This window comes from Struthio camelus, chromosome 1 (assembly GCF_040807025.1).
Source record: "Struthio camelus isolate bStrCam1 chromosome 1, bStrCam1.hap1, whole genome shotgun sequence".
In the NCBI taxonomy this organism is placed as follows: domain Eukaryota; kingdom Metazoa; phylum Chordata; class Aves; order Struthioniformes; family Struthionidae; genus Struthio; species Struthio camelus.
The window spans coordinates 33,229,028-33,250,962 of NC_090942.1; the positions used below are offsets into that span (position 1 = coordinate 33,229,028).

At 36.5% G+C, this 21,935-nt stretch overlaps 1 protein-coding gene across 4 annotated transcripts in view; it reads left to right on the top strand.

Annotated features, from left to right (window-relative positions):
- The window catches only part of CNTN1 (contactin 1), a 260,640-nt gene that overhangs the window by 75,634 nt on the left and 163,071 nt on the right, over positions 1 to 21,935 (top strand). For all 4 annotated transcript variants that reach the window (XM_068933516.1, XM_068933522.1, XM_068933528.1 and 1 more), the window contains exon 2: positions 2,359 to 2,404. The gene's annotated coding sequence lies outside the window, so the exon portion shown is untranslated. The remainder of the gene's footprint in view (positions 1 to 2,358; positions 2,405 to 21,935) is intronic.

The following is a 21,935-nucleotide window of genomic DNA, read 5'->3' on the forward strand; positions in this document are numbered from 1 at the left end:
ACTGCTTAGCTTTGACAGACTTTTCCATAATGTGTAGTTTACCAAAGGTAAAATTAAAACTTACGGAGATGAAATACAAATAGTGGAATAGCAATACCCAGCATTACTGATGAAAGGGGAAGAAGGTGTTACCAGCTATTCCAGTTTACTTCTAACCAGCCATTGCCCAGTTTTCTATTACGGTTGAAATGAATATCTTTAGTTTTCTTTAACATTTTTTTGCTTCTTACGTTGTGCAGCAGCTGTAAGCTTCTTCTGAAAGAAGTGAATTTAAACCTAGTGGCAATAAGTGTAGAGTTTGGTGTAACATAAATGGATCATGGAAACTAATATACTGAAAGGTATAGAATGATTGCTGCATTTTACTGTCAGGATGTTTCACTGAATATGTTAGGAAATAGTTCTCAAACTTCTACTTTAGAAAAATCTATTGTTAACAGAGAGAATTTTAATTAGAAATTGACATACTTTTACTGCTTGTAATTTAAAAAATATGTTCAGAACACTGAGGTTGACTTTTCAGTGTTGGACTTTATTCTCTACCCCAGATAATAAATTATGAAGTAGTCCTGTAAAACCTCCTATTCAATGTTAGAAGAATGATAGAATATTTTGCATCATCCTAATGATGTACTGAATAACTTGTAACTTCAGGAACTTCCTACTCAAGATGTATTGCTTGAAAACCAGTTTTTAGTGTTACTAAGACTTATGACCATACATAAATAGGCACTTAGCACTGGGTTGTGCATGGAGTCTAAAATTTAGGCGTGGCAAAGTGAGTCCTTTTGTGAATGTAGCTGTACATGATTAGTTTAGGTTACTTTTATCCACGTACCCCCAGGAATAGTTTATGAGGGGCTAGAAATTATAGAAATATTCCTTATAGATGGGAATATTCTCATATTCTGTCTAGGTCAGCAGCTGCAGAAGGATTAAATCCCAAATATTCTAACATCTACACCTCCTTATTTTATAATAAAAGCAGCTCAACTTCATCATGATCTCAATTGGAGGGAGAAAGGAAGAGCATGGAAGCCAGCCATCATCTTTCTTCTCCTCTTGGCATAGTCAAATGATTGTGATGTTAAACTTCTGGAAATAATGTGCCCTTCAGTGGTAAGGTTATTGAGATCACAAGAAAGTGCAGTCTATTTACACAGACATAGAGCTTGTGAAAATAAAAAGGACTGTAGAGCTTAATGAAATCTTATGAAAAATTATTGCATTTATAGTCTTGTAAACAGTCATCAGATGACTGAACGCAGGTCAGATTTTGTACCGAAATAAACTAGAGTTCAGTAGGAACAGAGTAGCCAGCACACTTTGATTAAGCTACCCGCAAAGTAGCATATCTTTAGTTAGTGCCCGAGTGCTTGGGCCTTTTAAGTCGCGTATGTAAATTGGAGCTTTTATTTCTAAAAGATTCCTTACTTCACAGTCACCAACCTGATTAATTCTCCATTTGGCTATTAACGCAACTTAAAAAGCCTGTGTAATAACGATGAACTACAGTTACAGAAAGCAATACAGTCATGGAAGTGAGCTGGAAATCTGTTAGTTTGTGTAGCCAGCTTCTGAAGTGAGTACTCTGCATTATGTTATGTGCTTGGGTTATACTGGATCTTAGAAGCGTTTGAAAAATTGCAAGTAGTGCCAGTGTAGTTATTACCTTGGATCCACTGATCCAGAAGTAAGTAGGTATTACGCCAAGACTGGTAAGGATGGAAGTGTGAAGAGCTGGAGATAGCTGGATGGTATCTGCAGCTGTGAATCAAAGGAGGCTTGGGAAGCAGAAGTTATGTAAAGATTTCTGGACCATTCTGGAAGGGCTGGGAAAGATTGTTGGATGGAGAAAAATACAGGGAGAAATCAGAGGAGATACTATAATGTGAAGAACGAAATGTGGTAGAGAAAGCAGGAGTCTGGCAATAATATAACTGAGCACGTTTCTGAGCAGGGGTCTCAGCAGAATTTTCTGCAGGATCCTAGCTCCAGAATGAAGTTTTTGTGATAAAATATTAATGGCTTTTTCAAAATAGCTGAATGTACATCTAAATTTATTTTTAAAGGCAATCTGCAATGGCTTGCATATAAAGTAATCGAGAACTAAAACAATACAAGCTCACTCTGCTTTCGAAGTTTAATTATGGTAGGATTTTATTAATGTCTTACATTGTCTTTATATGAGCAGGTGACTAACTGGAAACCCACATGTTTATGAATTGCAGAAAGCATCTGGGAAAAGCTGATCATAAGTGAATGTTATGAAACTATACATATATAACAGACCAGTAATTGAAAAAGTAAGTTGCGAATTTAGCAACCTGACAGAATTCTATCTTTATTCAATTCTAGGTACTGACTCTGGATCTGTATTGAAACAGGCTCCACTTTATTAAAGGTTGGTGACTTCTTTTTTTCAGTTCTCACATCTAGTTTTAAAATAATTATTTATAAGAATGTTTAAGTGATCAGGTGAAAGACAGGAGCTTCTTATTAGAAAAGGAATAATCACAGTGCAATGGAAAATGTAGCAAAAAGACTGGATTAATACAAACTTAAGCTGGATTAATACAAAAGCAGTGTTATGCTTTTGACCTCCTCCACACTTAATTTTTAAAGGTACCTGTAGCAACCTGTAACATTTTGGCATTATGTTCTACATGCAAGGTTTTTTGATACAAAAATTTCTCTGGTTTGAATTGATATTTGATATGTATATCCTTTGGTTCCTATTTGGAGGTTGGGATAGTTGGTGCTTCTGAGAGGATACCTCTGGAAAAAGCCACTCCAAACAAGCTTTTTGTATATATAATACAGGAGCATAGGACCTGATCTGTGCTTTCATTGACTGTTCGGAAATGACCTATTAGCTCTACAATGTCTGTCTGAAGTGTTTAAGGTGGCACCTGGTGGTCAGGTCAGAGCAAGCTAAAGACTTTCCTGATCTGGCTCTGAATAAGCATGTTGTTGAGCAATAGGAAGCCCACAGCTCAGTGAAGAGTGTATTCACTATTCGAAGAGAGACCAATTTTGTGCTACCCGTAAAGTCATGTTATCCCTGCCGTAAGCAAAATCATGTGTCTCTGATGAAGCATACTGGTCTAGTAGAGTGGAATACTGTTGAATATTGAAATTGAAACTGAAGGTTGAAATACACAGTAGTAGCTAAATTGGGTAAAGTGGTTCCTAATCCATCTAGTCTGCATATAAAAGTATTATTAGATTTTCAATAGAGGGTAGGCAGGCATGATTTTTCCCCCTGAAGATCACCTAGAAAATGACATTAAGTTAACATAATATTCCTAAGACTTATCATTCAGTTAAGAACAAGTGAGAAGCATTTTAATACAATTTTAGAAATGATTTTCAGTATATTGTTTGAAATGCCTGCAGTGACATCCCCTCCTATGTTATAGTATAGGTCCAGAGGAAGTCATGTTTCCTAATGGCAAAACATAGTTCTCCAGCCTGAATTATTTAGCACTGAAACTTTCGACTTCTGTATCTTTTACATTGACATAACATCATTAATCTTCCGCTGTCGGGCACGGAAAACAAGGAAAACTGCTGGGAGCAGTGCTGCCGTGAATCCTGTGGGTGCCTACCTCTCACCCATTTCTTTTTGGGAGTCTGAACCTTGGTGCTTTGATTGATATATTTACAAACTTTTTGACGGAACATTTGTATGGTGCTGAACCTGAGGGATCTCTGCAATATAAAGAAACAATGCTAATGCGTCCTATACTGTTTCTTTTTTTGAAATAATACATCTTTGCATTTTTTTTGCATACTACTTCAATTTATTTTAATTTAACTAACAAATTCACACAGATCAAACTTAATTTTTTAGTCAATGTTAGCTAACCTGTCCGAAAAAAATAGCCGATAATCTCAAGTTTTACTCTTTAGTTCACAATTATACAGTCAATTATCTGTGTAGCTGTTTTGTGTGCTTCCATGTTACATTGACAATACTTTCCCAATGCTATATTGTTCTGTGCCAGTGAAGTGACATAGATTGTAGACATGATTCCAGCCCATATGTGTTCTATCCTTAGAAATACTGTTTTTAAGATTAATCTGTGGGCCTTGATTTCTCGCTTAATCTCTGAAGAGAGCTAACTCTTTTGTTCTACTAGTTTTTTTCATGTTTTGCAAAGCTGATATCTATACTAACAAAGATGTAAGTGCAGGTCATTGACAGAAATTTGTTATTACCATTGCCTGGTCAAAGGCATGATCAGAGTTTCTGGAAGTCAGTGATTGTTTTGCACTTGTATAACAAGTTTCAGATAAAGCCCGTTTAGATGTTCATTGAGTATGGGGTGCAATTCCGCTGTGCTTAGCATCGTACAAGAGTGTAATAGTTTTTCTACTTACAAAAACTGATATTAGGCTCTTGATTCAGATACAAGTGAAGTTTCTTATGAGCAATATCTGATTAACAGCTAGTAATTGGCCTTGTGTGGAGATGAGGAAGGACGGTGTACTTCTCAAACATGCAGCAGTTCATGCTGCTGCAAGTAAACTTTCATAGTCATCCTGTCTTCTGGACTTACAAATGCACCTTATTACAGCTTTGTTTTCATGGGACAGGTGTTCATGAGGCTCATTTTTCTTTTATGAAACCTATTTCATCTGAGATGAGGTCTGTCAAATCTCCAGCATGCACCTTTTCTTCTTCTTGAGACAGATTCTACCTACCTTTGCAGCACTGTCCCTCATGCTCCATGTACATGTCATCATACCTTTCTTTGTAATAGCCCCATAATTGGCATGGCACACTGTGTTATTCTCTCATTAAAGAATGACTGTTCCTTGCTTATTGTTCTATACAAATCAGCTTTTGATCTCAGGAGCAGCTTGATATACCTGATACTTGTTGTGTCCATTCAAAATGGCCACCATGTCCTACTGTTTCTGATTTATAAGTGCCATCAGTAAAAGTGAATAGTATTTGTATTCTTTGGGCTTGTAATTCTATTATGGTATAGGGGAGAGGAAGGAGAAGGTGAGAGGGAAAGTTGGGGCCATTAGGAAAGGTGAAAAAAGAATAATAAAGGAACTGAGTGGAAAAAAAAAAAGTAAAATGAAGGGAGAAAGTGATTACAGAGGAGTGGGAGGTGGAAATGCAGGAGTCCTCTCCTGCAGTGGTGTCCAGCTTTACTGCAGTGTCAGAGAACATTAGTTATTCTCCTGCAGTGACAGGGCACGTAGGTGCTAGTACATCAGGTAGTATTGTGAGTCTGTGCGGATGCAACAAGCCTGGCATATTCTGAGAATATCATATTGGGTATATGCAGATCAGCCGTAATGTCTGTGTGCAGTTCCCCACCCTTTGCTTTACACCCATTACGGGGAAGAAAGCTGCGAGTAAGCTGCCTGTCTCCTGCACTGCTTTTCCCGAAGCCTTGAATGCGGACAGAGAATAGGCCGCATAGTAAGTGAATAGTTCTGATCACGATCTTTTGACAGTGCCTGTCATGTAAAATGACAGAGAGGTTGTGGGGAATACAGAGCAGTTGTAATGCAACATTGCAGCCTCCCTTTTTACTCTGACCTTATGGAGTTAGGCTCATCTAGGATCTGCCAGTCAGTTGTGTCTGGTTCAAGACTGGGAGAGATGAAGCCAAGCTGAGCTCTAGCAGAAGGGTGGTCTGTAATAGGGCTCAGCACTAAAAAGTTAGACTATTCAGCTGCAGGCAACCAACGCAAGGTGTCCTTTCTGCACCTTTCATATGATCTGAATCGGGGAGATGTTTCCATCATATGACTGGGCATGATGAGTCTCTTCTATTGGAAGAGAAAATTGAGCGGCAAGTATATTATTTGAAGAGTATTCAGCAGTGGTAATGGTACTGTGTTATGTTTTGTTAATTATTTCATGATAACCTCATCCAACAAAGATTTTTGAAGGATACTAAGCAAATTAAATGCTTGTTCATTCAACGGTAATGCTTCCCACATAGTTGTACTTCTGAGATTAAGTATGGTCTCTTCCTGTTAAACATTGTAATGTCTCAAAAAGTAAAAGAATTAGATCTGCATTTGGATATAACTATTGCTTCAGACTAATTACTTCTTGACAATCTTGCAGAATTTAATTTGAATATGTTAGAAAGAGTAGAAGCAGTTCAAATCAACATTTTACTGGAAAAGCCTTCATAGGATATGTTCTATTCATTATACATTAGTTTCTGTTAACTGTATAGCTGCCCTTTATATAGAAAGCATTATTTTTGTATTACTGAAGTATTTTAAGAGCTATGCTCTTGGTAAAGGCATAAACAATGCACAAAGGCCGGTCTGTTTTCTGCATAGTAGATTGTTGTTGAAGAGTTTGTGCCAGCCAGTACAGAGACTGCAATCGTGTTTTATTCCTCTCAAGAGAGACGAATTACTCAACTACCTCAGCTCCTGCTGTTTTACATTCTTATCCTTGAGTTATATTGTTGAAGTGGTCTTCCATTCTTTGCTGAGCAGCTTGTGAAAAGAAAATGCTTTTCTAGTGTAACTGGCAGAAGTATAAGTATATAGCATTGTCTTCTCCATGGAAAATCTTCACCTGTGAACTGTGTTGGATCTGCACCAGCTATCCCAACAATGCAGTTGCTTGTCCTTTTGATTTTTTTAAGAAAACCAACAGATTTCTTTAAACAGTTCTTTTTCAACAAACAGCATCACACGCAGTAGTCTCTGTTAAAACTGTTGCAGTATCTATTGATGTGTTTTGATATTGGAGGTAATCTATCTTGCTATTTTTCTGTTCAGGAAACTTTTTCAAATACTCTAATTTACTCTATTGCTTAGTACAATAGAAACAGTGAAGAGATGAGATATTCCCACATAAGATCACTTGCTTCAAGTCTATTGACATCTTCTACTTTAACTCATTCTGCTCTGAAGTAAGTAGTATTGGGGGCCTTGTACAAATAAGTTTTTTAAAGTTTTTATTTGCAGCTAAGTAGATGTTCTAATGTATTCACTGCACTTTTTCAGCATGCCTTCGTACTGTTGCAATACAGGCCTGACCCCTTGGGGTTAAAGTGGGACTGGCATGCTACTAAAAGGCTCGTACTGATGCCACTGCCACTGGTGATAAAACTGTCTGCTGTTGGTAGGAACAATATTGAAGGGTATGCTTATCTTTAAACAAAGCATTGAATGGAATCATTAGAAAGCTAACAGTAAATACTGAGGGATAGGCATGCAAAATATTTAATTGGTGGTGTGCAAACTGGGTCGCAAAAACTGATACACTTTGAAGGCAACAAAGTAACTGGAGTGACAGAGACTCTGTATACAAATCCCAAAAATATTTCCTAGCCCTTCATTTGTGAAGGGAAATTAAACTGGTATTTTACTCAAAGGAAATACTTGTAGCATAAACAACATAATTTATTGTAGATATTATAGATTATGTAGATTATCTGATCATCTCTGCAGGTGATCAGAAGTTTCATTTGCTCATATCGTTACCCGAGTTTACTTGCCAGCACAGTGTGCTGTATAGGCAGAGCCAGTTTTAAGATGCTCATCCAAATATTTGTTTATACAGCTTTTAGTGTTAAAGTTAGGGTTGATTCACAGATATCATTTCTTTTCTTGAGTAGGGAAAGGAAAGGGTCTGTGTCAAGCACTTATATCACAGGTGAGTTGAAAACTATTTGACACAAGTCAGGAAAATCAGGTACTTATTTTTATGTGATATTTGTGTTGCCCACTTTCACAACTGAAAAAGGAGAGATTCATATGGCTGAAAATAGAGATACCAGAGAAGTAACTCGTTGTGCTACTCTTAAGGAGCCTCCTACTCCTCTCTCCTGAAAAAGAGAAAAAAAATCAGAGAAACAAAATCAGACACAAAATTATATGTAGTCTTAGTCCAACAAATAGGTAAGCTCATCTTTTTCACTGCGTCAGAAGCCAATGAAAAAGATGTTATGTATCACATTAAATATCTATAATAAAGATATTTTCCTGCTGCACTAAGAAATTAATTATTCTTAGTTCTTCCAATTTTCTAATCCATTTTTTCTTAAGACGTGTGGCTTTCTAGCAGAAAGTAGTTGTTAATTTAATTGGTTATGTACATTTGGTTGGTTATGTACCTAGAAAGCAACTAATGCACGGAAGGTGTTCCTTTAAAAAAAACACAGAAGTTTTAGGTTCTATAAAATAACAGTTGTGTTCCTATACTACTTTTCTGGCTGTGCCCATTATTCTTTCCATCTTGCAAAGAATATGCAGTATGTACCAAATGACCTTGCTGGACTCTTGACATCTTAGGTATGTGAATCTTTTTACATAGCATCAAGAACAGCATTTTTTTTTTTAATTACAATGAGTTTAGCGCTACAAAAATAGCTTAGTAGAGCTTCCTAGAGATATGCAAAGCAGTAATTATTCATAGATTTTAAGACACAAAAACAGTCCCCCGACAATACAAACCACAGAACTAGTGATTTCTGCAGATACATACATTAATTTGAACTGCATGGGTTTTTTTCAAAGAAGTCTCAGTAAGGTGTTCCACTTGTTGATTTTTTTCACTATTAAAAATGCTCATTGTCTGTAAAGGGACTCTAGATGAAGAGATGAAAGACTGATATTTACTATACAAACTTTTAGTGATGGTTTAGATGTATCCCAGCCTGTGTACATTACATGTCTCAATAATCCCAACTCATAGTACTTTGAACGTGTTGACTCCTCCCTCTTTCTTTCTCTCTCACATGCATACATGTACATATCTACAAACACATATATACATGTGAACATATACATATGTAGGCATACCTATGTTCACACATACACATGAACAAATCGCATTCTAGCCGTGTAAGTCTCTTCTGAGTGATACTTTTTTTTTTTTTACTCAAGTAGATAGAATTGGTTTGGGAATTTTATTTTTCTCTAGCTGGAATAAACTTCAAAGATCCTCAATAATCTCCTGATAAAGTATTTGACTAATATTCAGAATATACTGGCCACTATTCTAACCTTTGGAAGTTTCTCAAAAAATAATTAGCATGTCCTCTTAAGTATAGAGCATTGCAAATGCCATAAAACAGTCAGTAGCAAAAACAACATTAAGATTTCAGTGATGAACACTACATGTAAATTAGATTAGGAATCACTGTGCTGCTGCTGAAGTAACACAGAGAAATCTAATAATACTTTGAGTAATAGTGTTATGAATTCAGCTTCTGGATATTCGTCAGATGTGGACAGGAGAGAGGCCATCTGCTGTCTGCTCTACCCTTCTCTCCGGTGAGAACTATGTTGGCAGCTGATAGGAAAAGAGGAAAATTCTGTTTTGCCAGCAGTCATGTTGGCTGTTTGTTCTTTCAGGAAATAAGCTGTGTTTATGAGTCAGAGAGGTGATTTACACATATAGACTTGAGAGTTGTATTAGTTGGATCTTCTAATATACTTGATAGACTTGAGTTCAGCTTCACCACAAACTCTTTGATTAACGAGCACTTGTGGAGAGCTAGCCACAAATTTCACCTGAATAGTGGCAAAACAAATTTGCTTAGCCAAAAAAAGTAATTAGAAATGGTCTTTCCACTGGAGTAGCATGAGGGACAGTGGCCTGCAGGGACTGCTTGTTTGTACTAGAGACAACTTCATTTTGAAAATTAAATTTATTTCTAGGAATCTGTCAAAAATAGGTATTGAGGGTGTGAAATTGTGCAAGATGACCTAGGTTATTGATCTATGCTCCTGTTTTGTAGGTGTGTTTATGTGCATGTATATTCTGTGTATGTATGTGTTTTTGTGCCTGCGGCACTATTTCTATTCTGGTGAATTATAAACCCAGATACTTTGTATTGGTTTTGCTAGTGAAATTTAGACCAGCAGTATTAAACCAGACTGATCACCTTATTATGTGTTATTGTCTTTGAATATTATAGTACATATTATTCAGATTTCAGCCCTATAGTTAAGAAAATTCAAGTGTTAAATTAAGTGCTTTGCTAGACTACGTGTGAGTTATTAGAGCAGATGTTACCGAGCTGCATTGGCTTGCTGTCAGTTACATTGCTACTGATAGCCAGTTATGAAACTGATTTTGGGAATCACATTTAAGGTGTGAGAGGCAACTGTATATTTCTGAGCTATCTTTCTCTTCTATTTTATAAAACAATGGAAAAATACGCTTTAAAGTTTATGATGTTTGTGCAGGTTGGGACTATGTCTATAAATTTGGTGCTGGTTCTATGAACATCATCTTTATCACAACCTCTGTTTTGACAGCAGACGTTAATTTAACTTTGTACGTTCATTTTGTAAAAGGAATTTGCATGCAATATCCAAACTGCATCTGGGAGACTGTGACAGAGACACAATGAATGACTCTACGGGTAAAACAAGAAGCTTGTTGCCAGCAATATTACTCAACTTTGAATGACTCATTTCAGAAATCACCAGAGTGGGACTGAGAATGGAAACATGGAAAGCCCCCATGAGAAGTGCAAGAATGAGAATTTTTGTGTCAGAGATTTTCTTTTCAAAGAAGTGTTTCCTCACTGAAAACTAAGCAAATGAGGAGACCTGTGTCTCCAGAGTGTTCAAACCAAACCCTGGGCTTGTTATTCCTCATGGGTATAACTGAAAAAAGAATAAAGGATCATGGGGGTTTTAGGAGGAAAATGTCCAAGCAACTTTAGATCTTAAACAGCAGGAGTCCAAGGCATCAAAAACAGAGCCTGATCTTGGAGAATGCATGAAAGAGACAGAATTAGGGTAGATAAGACAGGAGTCTTGTTTGCCCTTTTTTAAATCCAATTTTAATCTAAAGCTTATTTATTTTCATGATAAAACTAAAGAAATAAGTAAAACCCATAAGGATACTAGTTACAGAATAACTAATACCGTGGGTCTCTGAGCTGCCTTGTGAAAAACTCATTCAACTCCTTGTTCTGTCTGATTTAGACAGGGTCTTGAGTCCGTGTTCAGATGTAGCTGTAGTAGAAGCAGCAGTCGGTTTTTACTTGGACTGAAGTCTCAGAAGCATGTGAGCATAGACGCTCACAGAATGGTCAGAAGTATCCAGTCACCTGTTCAGATTGATTTCTGCTTAGATGTGAACCTAGAATTAAAAATATATATATATAGTTTGAATACTTCTTTGGGGTTTTATTTTCTGCTTTGTAGTTGCATATACATATGTTTTATATAGACGCTACGGTGTGGAGGGTAGATATAAAATGCAAAATATAGATTTTTAAGTATACTTTTAATATATTTTAATTATATTATGCTAGGCATTTCTGTTGTATACATGAGTAAATGTAATAAGCTGCCAAGATTTTCATTTTTGCTAGCACCATTAATGCAATGTAGCTTTAATTCAGTGTAACATTTTCACCTGTTTGCTAAGGAAATAAGGTTTATGCAATCCTCTTCTGACTGTCAGTCCTCCCTGCTAGGTTTTGAGCTGCTGAGCTAGCTCCCACAACATGGGAAAGAAGGATATGAGTCTTGAAGACAAAATTAAGTTCTTACAAGTTCCGTGATATCAGTAGCTCAATAAAGGGGAAAAGCCCAAATCAGTGTCCCACCGAGTGGAAAGCTGTTACATATTCTCTTTGGCAGCAATCAACATATACATACCTGCAGGCTAAGCACAGCAGGTGCTGTCTTCTGCCCAGAAGAGATGTCAGAAAGTATGTGTAGCGGGGAGAGGAGCTGAAATTATTTTGGTTAAGGCGTGTGAGAGGAATTGGACCAAGTCTCTAGGAAATCAGATTTCATTACATCTGTCAGTCACAAAACAACTCATTATGTTATTTTTCATTTGAGGAAGCGTTCACTATTCATATTTCAGTTTTCAAGCAGTGCAATTACTGAATTCACTAAAAATACAATTTTAGAGATAAGATACCTCTGAGGTGAGAATGAGTGGGATATTGAGAGTATGTTTAACACAGCTAAAGCTATTTTGCTTCATACTTTAGAATTATTAGCTATGAGCCATTTTTTGATTTTGTTCTCTGACACTAGTCTGACATGCAGCTTTAGAAATCTTCATGTATCTTTGAACAGATTTGCATTCACTGCAGCATGGTGAGCATGTAACTTCAGAAGGCCATTTCTGAAAAATCAGATTTCGGTATGGAATCACAGTATATTTAAATATTTAGCTATTGGTAATTTTCTAAGGGCTAGTAATTTATATTCTTACTTCCATTAATATCAACATATTTACTTACTGTATTGTGACAAAAGGATTTGAGTACTGTAAATAATTGCTAAAAGCAAACAAAGCATAAAATTAATTCTGAAGTCTTGCTTTTATAAAACCTGCAGTGGCCTAGGGCATCTAACTAACCAGAACAAAGAATAGTAGAAACAAAAATCAAATAACGTGCCTTCCACAGCCTGACTGAACAAAAAAGCCTTTCAGTGTGGTGTAAGGTTTGTCAAATTTGCCTTCTGATAGGCAGTCAGAGATGCAGCTTCCAGAAGTGGTGAGTCACAACTGTGAGCAGCCTGCAGTTGTCCTGTTTGAGTCACTAGTGTGCTAGACAACTCAACAGACTACTCATGGTAAGATGTTGCTTGCAGAAATACTGTTACTACACCTAAACATGAATTACCTTTAGCAAAAATAGGAATGCTTTAAAATAAATATGAAGAACTAGAGGAGGAAAACCAAACAAAGGTAAATGATGTGGCAGCATAAAAACAGTTGAATTTGAGCATTGTCAAAGGTAAGTTAAGATATACTGGGAAGATTAATTTGAGTAAGTAGTGTGCATTGCTTTCATTCATTGACAATTGTTACAGAGAGAGAACATTTTAGACAACTCAGTAAAAATGATTGTTCGATATACAGTAACAAAAAATAACATCTCTGAGTTGTATACAGAATGGAACAGACGAGACAATGTATTCTTTCTTGAATGTTTTTCTTCAGAAATGTGAAGGGGAAACATTCAGAGACATATTTTGATGAACATAGGCTAATTATTTTACAGAAGAATTAATTGATTGGGACAGTTTGTTTTGCAGAGGAAATATATCCAAGCAGGGTGTGACTGGAAATCTACAATATGGTCAACAGTAGCGTATATGTATATATAACATATATAAATATATAAAAATAAAGTCCCACTTATCCTTTCAAGTAATAGTAAAAAAGAAGTGACATTAACAGAATTATAAAATAACCAATTTAAAATTAATACAAATAAACATTTTAATGAATGAATGAATTACTTATTGAAGTCATTACCACAGTATATTGTAAGCAAACAGATTAATAAAATTGCAAAAAGCATTCAGTGATAGTTACTTGAGAGAGGGGAAGGGGGATATATTCCTTTGTGTTTATGGGCATAAGCTCAAAATTTGGAAAATGTTGGGGAAAAAGTTGTTCATTAAAGAAATCCATATATTTTTCTCAGTCTTGTGCTTGCTACTGTTGAAAAGGTTATTGAAATAGATGAAGCTAAGCCGAAATGCCCATGTCTGCGCTGCATGACAAGTGCTGTCTGTGATTCTCCCCAAATTCCTAATCTTAGGATGTGCGCCTTGGCGACAGCTTTGTCATGCTCCAACAGCCCTTGTCCCCTAGCCTTCTGCATTAGAAGATCTTGTTAAACACAGCACAGCTTCTTGACAGGTTTCATTAGAAAGGGAACTGATGCACACAGAAAGGAGAGGAGGAGAAGGAAAGGAAGTTTGTAACTTCCTTTGTAACTTTTGTTTGTAGCTTTCCTGAAGGAAAGGAACCATTACCGTTCAGGTCTCATCTCGAATCAGAACACAGCTGGAGCGTGGCATACAGTGTCAGCATAATCATACAATATGGAAAGTCCTATGTGTGATCTAGTTGTTGCAACACTTGTCTTTCCTAACATCCATTCTGTCCTTATTTTTGCTATCCTATTCTCTTCCTTTATTGCTGAATTGTATGAGCCAGCCTATGCAATACCATGGCATGTTAGAAATATCTGATACATTTGTACCACCCAGTATATATGCCAGAAGGACTGTTGTATAATTGTAGGGCAGGAACCACAGCAATTATTCCTTTCAACAGGCTGGGCATAGTTTTATTGCTTCTGGTTCGAGAGCTAGTTAAGTATCTCTGTATAATCCTGCACTGCATGACATAAAGATAAACTTTATGATCTAGACAGTCACTCTGTTTTCCTTTGTAAAGTGTTTGTCTCAAGTTTGGGAGTTATTTAGAAGTGCATGTAATTAACGAAATGTCTTCAGTGGCATTTTGATTTGTTTTTTTTGCCTTTTATACTTACTCTTTTAGATTTGTTTTCTGAATCCTCTTAAGATTAACCTTCAGCCGGAATGAATCAGGCAGCCCATTTACCTTCCACCAGCAGTGCAATACCTTTTCAGGACCTCAAATATAATTTGTTCTAATACAGTTAATGATATTTGAAGTCATATTTTCTGATGCTGACTGAATTCAATTTAATAGAGTTGAAACATCATGCCATATGTATACAGTGAAACGGCCCTTACATTTTTTTCTCAGTTTCTTGACTCTTGCATATGACATCCTTTTCTACGGTTGTCTTTCTTACACGCTCCTTCAGATAAATAACAGATGGGAGAAGATGGCATGATTTGAGATTAAAGGTCATAAGTGTTTAACAGACAGTTGAAACCCATAGGCATTACTTCAGTAACAATAATAATCGGAGCATGAAGGTAGTTGTGAAAGCTAATAAAAAAAAGGATATTATAGAAATATGTAGTGGGTAGCGAGATGGGAAATGGGTACCTATCTGAATGGTGTGTGCGCTGGTGTAGAATCAGGTGTTAGCTTGCTGTTAATAGAGAAGAATAGGGAGGTAAGAATCTTTAATTATTAAGTAAAATTTTAAAAGTTTTTGGAAAGTGGGCATAACATTTGAAATGATGTGAATCTAATGTTTCATTCCTCATTGTGCTAATTTCAGTTAGAGGAGAAGTCACTCTCTGGCATAGTATGAGTGAGAACTAAGTGGTATCGGCAGAGGTTTAGTCATGAGATACTGGCAATGAATTTATTTGACTCAATATACCTAAAATGAAATAGTTTTAATATCTATATACCTATGTATCCAGAGCATAACTGTGGTCTGAAATAAGAACAAAAGTAACTCTTAAAAAAGTAAAATGAAAAGATGGTCACATATTGAAAAGAAATAGAATAGGAAATAGAAAAATGAAAACAACAGAAAATGATTCATGTTGTTCTCAAACACTGCAGAAAATTAGTTTCTTTGGATTGTTCATAATTCATTCTGCTGCAGCTAAATCCAGTTTAAATTATATTACAAAATTTCAAAGAAATTCTTCTTTGACCATTACTATTTTTGTGGTTGGGGGAAAAAGAGGAAGCTATATGCTTCATGTGGGGACTCCTAAGAAGGTACCTTATCTACGTTTTAGGCTGAGTACCGTAATTGTCTGTTAAACTCTCAGTGAGCTGAAGAAAGCCTTTTGTCAAAACAGAATGCATTTCTGTAAAGGCTTCTAAAGAGGGGCATACTGCTTTTAAGTAGTTAGATAGCTCTCAGGAGCCTCAACAAACTTACAACCTTAGATACGGCCTGTCTTCATCAGGTAAGATAACAAGGACTGGAGCCCGAAACAGGCAGAATCCCTTTCAGAAAGACTACAGAGTCTTGGCTTTTTTTTTTGTCCTTAACTACTGTGATCAGGTCCTACCCACTCCAGATGCAAACATCACAGAGACGGACAATAAACTGTGACCCTGTGTTTCTTCCTTTTCTGCAAATTACAGCTGAATGCCCAGATATCTTGTTGAAGAATATGAATAAAGAAGAAAGCGCATTTCAAATTCAGATATGGAAGATCAGGTTCTGGTTCAGGTCAAGCACGTGAATCCTGGCCTTCCGTACCAGATACAGAATTTCCGACCATCTAGCTATTGGTTATATATTGGTTTACAATGTGCTCCGGTCCATATTGGATTTTTTTCCCAAATTAGTTCCTATAAAAACTCTCCGTTTACTTGGTAGTCTCCCAGAAAACAATAGCCCCTTGGAGAATGTATAATGGTATAATATTGAAGCAAAGTTCTGGCAAGATTTTATGGATTACTTTTTTTAGTGCTTCTACTTGATTTTCCCATTATGGGTTTACCGAAGCCGAGATTATCTTGATTTAAGCATGTCAGTCCTGTTAAAATCCACTTGTCCGTTTTCATGATGAGAATTAGCATTTTTTAAGTGCTTTGCTGGATCAGGGCCCAGATGATTGCTATCTCTTTCAAATGAGTGTTTTAAAGCTTCCTTGATCATAATAATAAGGGAATTATATCAATAATTATGAATTAATTGTATTCCTCTGTAAATTCCCCTGTGAATCTAACTATATATAAGAATTAGAGCCTTAGTTCCAGTGTTTCATAAACGTACTTTAGCAATCTTAATGCAATTTATTTAATTTCTTGCCTACTGATAATACGTTTCTTTTATTATTATTTCTGGTAAAGGCACATCCTTTGAGACCTGAAGGTGAAATGTTTTGATAACACATGATTAGATGATGAATCTTCAAAACTTCTCTGTTGAGAAAAACAAGACAGTCGTCTGAGTTTTTTTTTTTTAATTACCCTTTAAAAAAGGAAAATCTCTTGTTTTTTAATTCTAGGAAGGAAAGCAGCAGAGACTCTTTGAGAAGTTAGGGGCCTAAGTAAAGACCTTGGATCTAGGTCTTTGTGTCAGTAAAAAAAGAGCATTTGAGAATAAGAATGACGTTAGCAAGTAACAAAACCAAATTTTTAAAAAACAGTTTTGACAAGCTCTTCCTACTTTTCTGAAAGCATTTCTACATTTATTAGAGATGAATACTGAAGAAAAACTGTAGCACTAACCTCCTTGATCTTCCCTAGTGAGTTATGCGTTGTTTTATCTTAATTCTGATTTTGATGAATGTGCTCAGGGGGAGCCTCTGCTGAGGTACAGCTGGTGTCCGTTGCTGTCAACAGCAGTTTTGAATGCAGGAACAGTTTAGGCTTATTCTGTTTATTTGCAGCTGCATATAATGAAATGCTATTTGGTATTTGTTTAATATCCTCAGTATCAGGGGAATTGTAGTGAAACTTCCGGACATCAGCACCCATGACAACTCATCTCTTTTCCTCGTTCAGTGGTGACGTGGAGGTGAAGCCCTTTTTCCTGATAGCAGCTTCCCATAAAGCATGAGTCCTAGGTGCCTTCTGTGTTCTGTGCTGATCACAAATTGTACCTCTTAGTTTTTTGTACCAACGCTGCTGCTAGAGGAGAATCTGGTTGCTGTGGCTTAAAGGAAGATGGAAAGGATATGGAGAATGTGACTGGAGTCACATGTGAAGTAAATGGCATGTGTAATAGCACCGTGCATAAACTGAAGAGGGTAGTGAATGGGGAACCAGGGAAACTGGAGATTCTGCAAGTTTTTTTTTTTTCTTTTTTTGCAGAGTAATGAGAAGAGTCTGAATTTTTAAGGAAAAATCATGAAAATGACTTGAGTTGGTTGAAGGGCAAAGGGTACCACAGAACAATGTCTGAACTACTTATATTGCTCTATGCCCAGATAGTTTTTTAAAATATTCTTTAAAAATTAACAGTTTAGGTATTTTTCAGCTATTTATTTTTCAGGTACCTTGTAGCACCGTACAGAAAGTCATAGAAGCCAGGCACCTTCTTCAGATCACCTCTAGTGTTTTTATTCTTTTGTCTTCCTCATGCTGTGACAAATTAAAACTTTGTTCCATACTGTCTTTCTGACAACTGCAATACAGCAGAAACTTGATTTTGTTTATTGATGTCCTCTAAAATCAGTTTCATATTTCTTTTCTTGGATAAGACTAACTATATGTCAGACTAAACAAACCATCAAGCATACTTATCTCTTGGGGAGTATTCCTTGGTTACAAAAGAATGGACTGAGAAGTCAGAGGCTTTTTCGTAATGCATGTATGTGACCAGACCTTGTGTTGTTCAGAGAACAGAGGCAATATAACTTTATCTTCTTCCCGTATGATGACATACTCAGGTGCTCCAAAAGGGTTTTATTTCTGAAGGCAGGTTTCATTAGGACACAACTTAATAAACTGCAACATGTAACTCATTAAACAGGGAAGACTGTAGGTAAAATAGGTTAAAATAAAAGGCTTTGAAATCTGTATCCTTGTGGAGGTAGATTTTTTTTCCAAAGTTGGTGGCACAAACTGCATACAGACCTCTCCAGTTGGAGTCCATGTTTTTGTAACCACTAAAGGTTGGCAGCAGATCTGCTCCTTGCTGCCAGCATGTCCCTGATCCTCTCAGGTGTTCCCTACCTGCCGTGGAGCTGTAGGCTCCCTGCTTCTTGTACCTCTCCCTACCGCCTAACGTACTACTGCACATAGAAGCTGCTTCTGGTTGAGTGAGTTCAGGGGATAAAGACTTTGCTAGGAAGGCAGGAGTACTATGTGTGCTTGCTCAGCTTGGGAAGCAGCTCTTGGAGAAGTCACACTCCCTGCCTCCCTCCCTCTGAAGTTTTCCACTGTACACACAAGGCTAGCATAGACACACGACCTTACTGCCCCCTGCTCTGCAATGCCCTCTTGTGCAGAATATATCTTATACATTATAATACTGAAAAAATAAAAATTAAATAATCATAGTATCCTTCAGAGTACACATATGGCACTTGCGGTGAAGACAGAGGAGATGGTGAAACCTTGGTTATCAGAGAATTGGGAAGGATTTGTTTCTGATAGGCTGTGTTGTCCTTTGCCCAGGGTGTCCCTTACCCAGATTCATTTTTTCAGAACAGCATAGTCACCGCCCATGATACAGTACAGTATTTACTGCTTGTTGATCTAAACCCACCCCCTCCATCTAGCTTTAGCTAGGCATGTCCTAATAGAAAGTCTTATTATTTGCCCCTCAGTAGCCACAATTGAAGTCATACTGTTTCTTTTAAAGAAAAGAATCATGGTGTTCTCTGATATCCGAAGTACGCTGAAAAACGGGGTGAAGAGATGGAATATGGCCAACTCTTAACTTGAAGAATAACTCTTATTTTTTCATCTTGAGAGAGCACTAAATACAATTCTATTTCATTCTGCAATGGATACATTCTGTTCTTTATTTTTGAAATTGTATGCCAGGAGTTCTCGTATTTTAGAACACAGTAGTACATCCTCATGCTTTAAAAAATTAATACTTACTCTGTGAAATTTGATGAAACTTCTATATAATGAAACTCTTACAGAACAGTTGGGCTGCATCAGTCAGATTTAGTCAAATCTTAAGCGCCAGATGGTATATTTGCAGTTGTGTTTCAGGATATGATGCCAGAGTCGTTATCTATCAGTACCCATAGCTTGTACTGCTGTTGTAAACAAAAGCTTTGTGTACGGAAAGGAGTCCAGCACTTTTTGTAAACCCTAAAAATTGTAGCTCCAAGTATAGAATTAAGCTCACATATAAATATATTATCTTCTCATGTTCCCTAGAAGTTAACATCTTCACCTAAGATAACTAAAAGGCTTGTTTTTATTTGGTATGTTGATATAGATTGTGCTTTTTATTAATGTTGCTACACATCTTCACAGACAGGTTACAGTGGGTTACTGGAGAGAGTCCACTAGGGTATTCACCACATCTTCCTTTTCTCTGAAATATGTTGTTTTTTCTCCTCAGAAAAGCTAGTCTCTGTAGTTTGTTAGTATTTTAACTCTATAAATAAAGGTTTACTTTTATAATGTTAAAGACTCATACAGTTCATTTTCAATTATTTGCCTGAATAGTTTGATGGAGAGCTATAAAAAGGCAGTATTGCAACTGCTATTTCTTGCTTTCTTTTAGCATATGTATTCCATAAGGCACAGTATTTAGTCTTACATGGTGTAATAGTTTACATGAAAAGTGTTCCCCATATTTGTCAAGGTACAGCTACTACTTTCCTCAGACCTCAGTAATTGAAATGAGCGGTTTGGAAATTTTCTTTAATTATCATTCATAAGTCCTTCACACTGCAGCGAAGCTACGTGAGTATCTCTAAAAGTAGTAAGAGAAGGTTGTAGTCCTTTAGCCATCTCATAATTTGCCTAAGAAAAGCTTTGGTCTTGGAAGTATGGAAGAAAAAAGAATTAACCAAGGAGTTAAAATACTTAATTTACACAAGATTTCTTCCTTTTTTTTTTTTTTACTCTCTGTCAAATGGTTAGCATAGTTTTTATGTATTAAAATGATGCACATTTATATTTATGTACCTAAGATGTGTTATATGCTATCACTTAGATTCCTTTTTGTTTTCTTGTATTCTTTGATTTTCTACCACTAAAATCAAGTAAACTCTGAAATTTTAGGCATTTGACCAAAAAGTATTGTTCTTCCAAAAAACAGATGACACCCCTTCAAAGCTGTTCTTCATATGTTATTTACATGCTTAGTAATACTTACTTGAAAATAATGTTTCCTCAGAACTTTTTGATATTTATAATAGAGGTGTTTAAACTACATCCCTTATATGACGATATTTCACTTCAGGGCCTGAAGCTGAGCTTCTGCTTCCTCAAAGATGATTAGATTTTGTCTCAGTTAAGAATTTATCTTTAGTAAAATTGTTTTTATTTATTTTAAAACAAACAAAACAGTTTATGTAGGCTATATGATGTTTACAATCCTTCATGTTTTGTAGTTCATGTCATATGTTGTGTTTGCTAGGAAGTATTATTTATCTGTTACTTGAAAGTTTCAGATATTAGCCTGTTCATTCAGTTTGCAGTATCAGTCAGTGGAAATGCCCTATGCTCTACAGGTTGATGAAAGCCACCTTTTACGGAAACAAAAGGAATATATAAGAAAAAAAGAAAAGTTTATGCAGAATTACAGTTTGGGATGGAGGAGTAATTCTAAAAGCCATGTAAACCAATTACATTGGTATAGATTAGAACATAAAAATTAAAGGAAGGAATGTGCTTTTCATTCCAAATTTTAAGCAACTTGCAGTCCTGGTTTGGCTTGGTTTGAGCTTTTTCTCCAAAGTGGTTAGGCTTGCAGAGTTCATTGATTCCACGCTAGATTCTCGCTGACAAGTGAGACTTATCTCTCCTACTTATATGAAATGCTAGACTTTTTCCCCTGTAATGTAAGATGTATATTTAAAACTATTAATTTTTTGTTATCTGTGTGCTGCAGTTAGTAATTCTTCATAGAGCATTTCTGATGAGAGGGCAGAGGATTAAAAACATGAGTTGGACCTAGGAATGGATATTGCTGTAGGGGAAGATCCTTCCTAGGAGGACCTGAATGTCTGATTTGGTGGTTAGTCGGAGAAAGTGTGTTTCAAACACTGCTTTTGAAAGAACTGCCAAAAAGAACTGCTTTTGTCATTTGTATTTGTATGTTTATATTCTTTCTAGTCCAGCAGGACTAATGGTATCTGGTGTGTGGTGGAGCATCTGTTCATTCAGAAAACTGTAAATAAGTGGAGATGACATTCAAAAGCCATGCTCTGGTGAAGAAGAGAGAGGGTTGAATGCTGGTGGTGAGCAGAAGAGGATGCTGATTGTCACTGACAACTCAGCCTGCTCGTGTCAGGAAAGGAGAAGGCTTTCTATTTATTTTATGTTACTTTTCCTCCTTTACTGACGAGCTGCCGATCTAAGCTGACCTGCATTTGAAAACACTGGGTGGTACTCACTGGCAAGAATGTTTGACATGAGGATGAAAATTAACTACTGGCTTCCCACCTCAGTTTTCCTGTCATTTACATGCAGCCAAATGCTATCCCATACTGTGTAGCAGGGACCACACTGACATTTTCTTCATTCAAAAGTGTACTGTGACATGCAGAGCTAGCAGGAAATGGAGGAAAAATTAGGCAAGCAAATCAGTAATTTCTTCTCACATTCAGTGCGTTGTTGTGAGAGGAAACACCCTTGTTTTCTCCATCAGTAA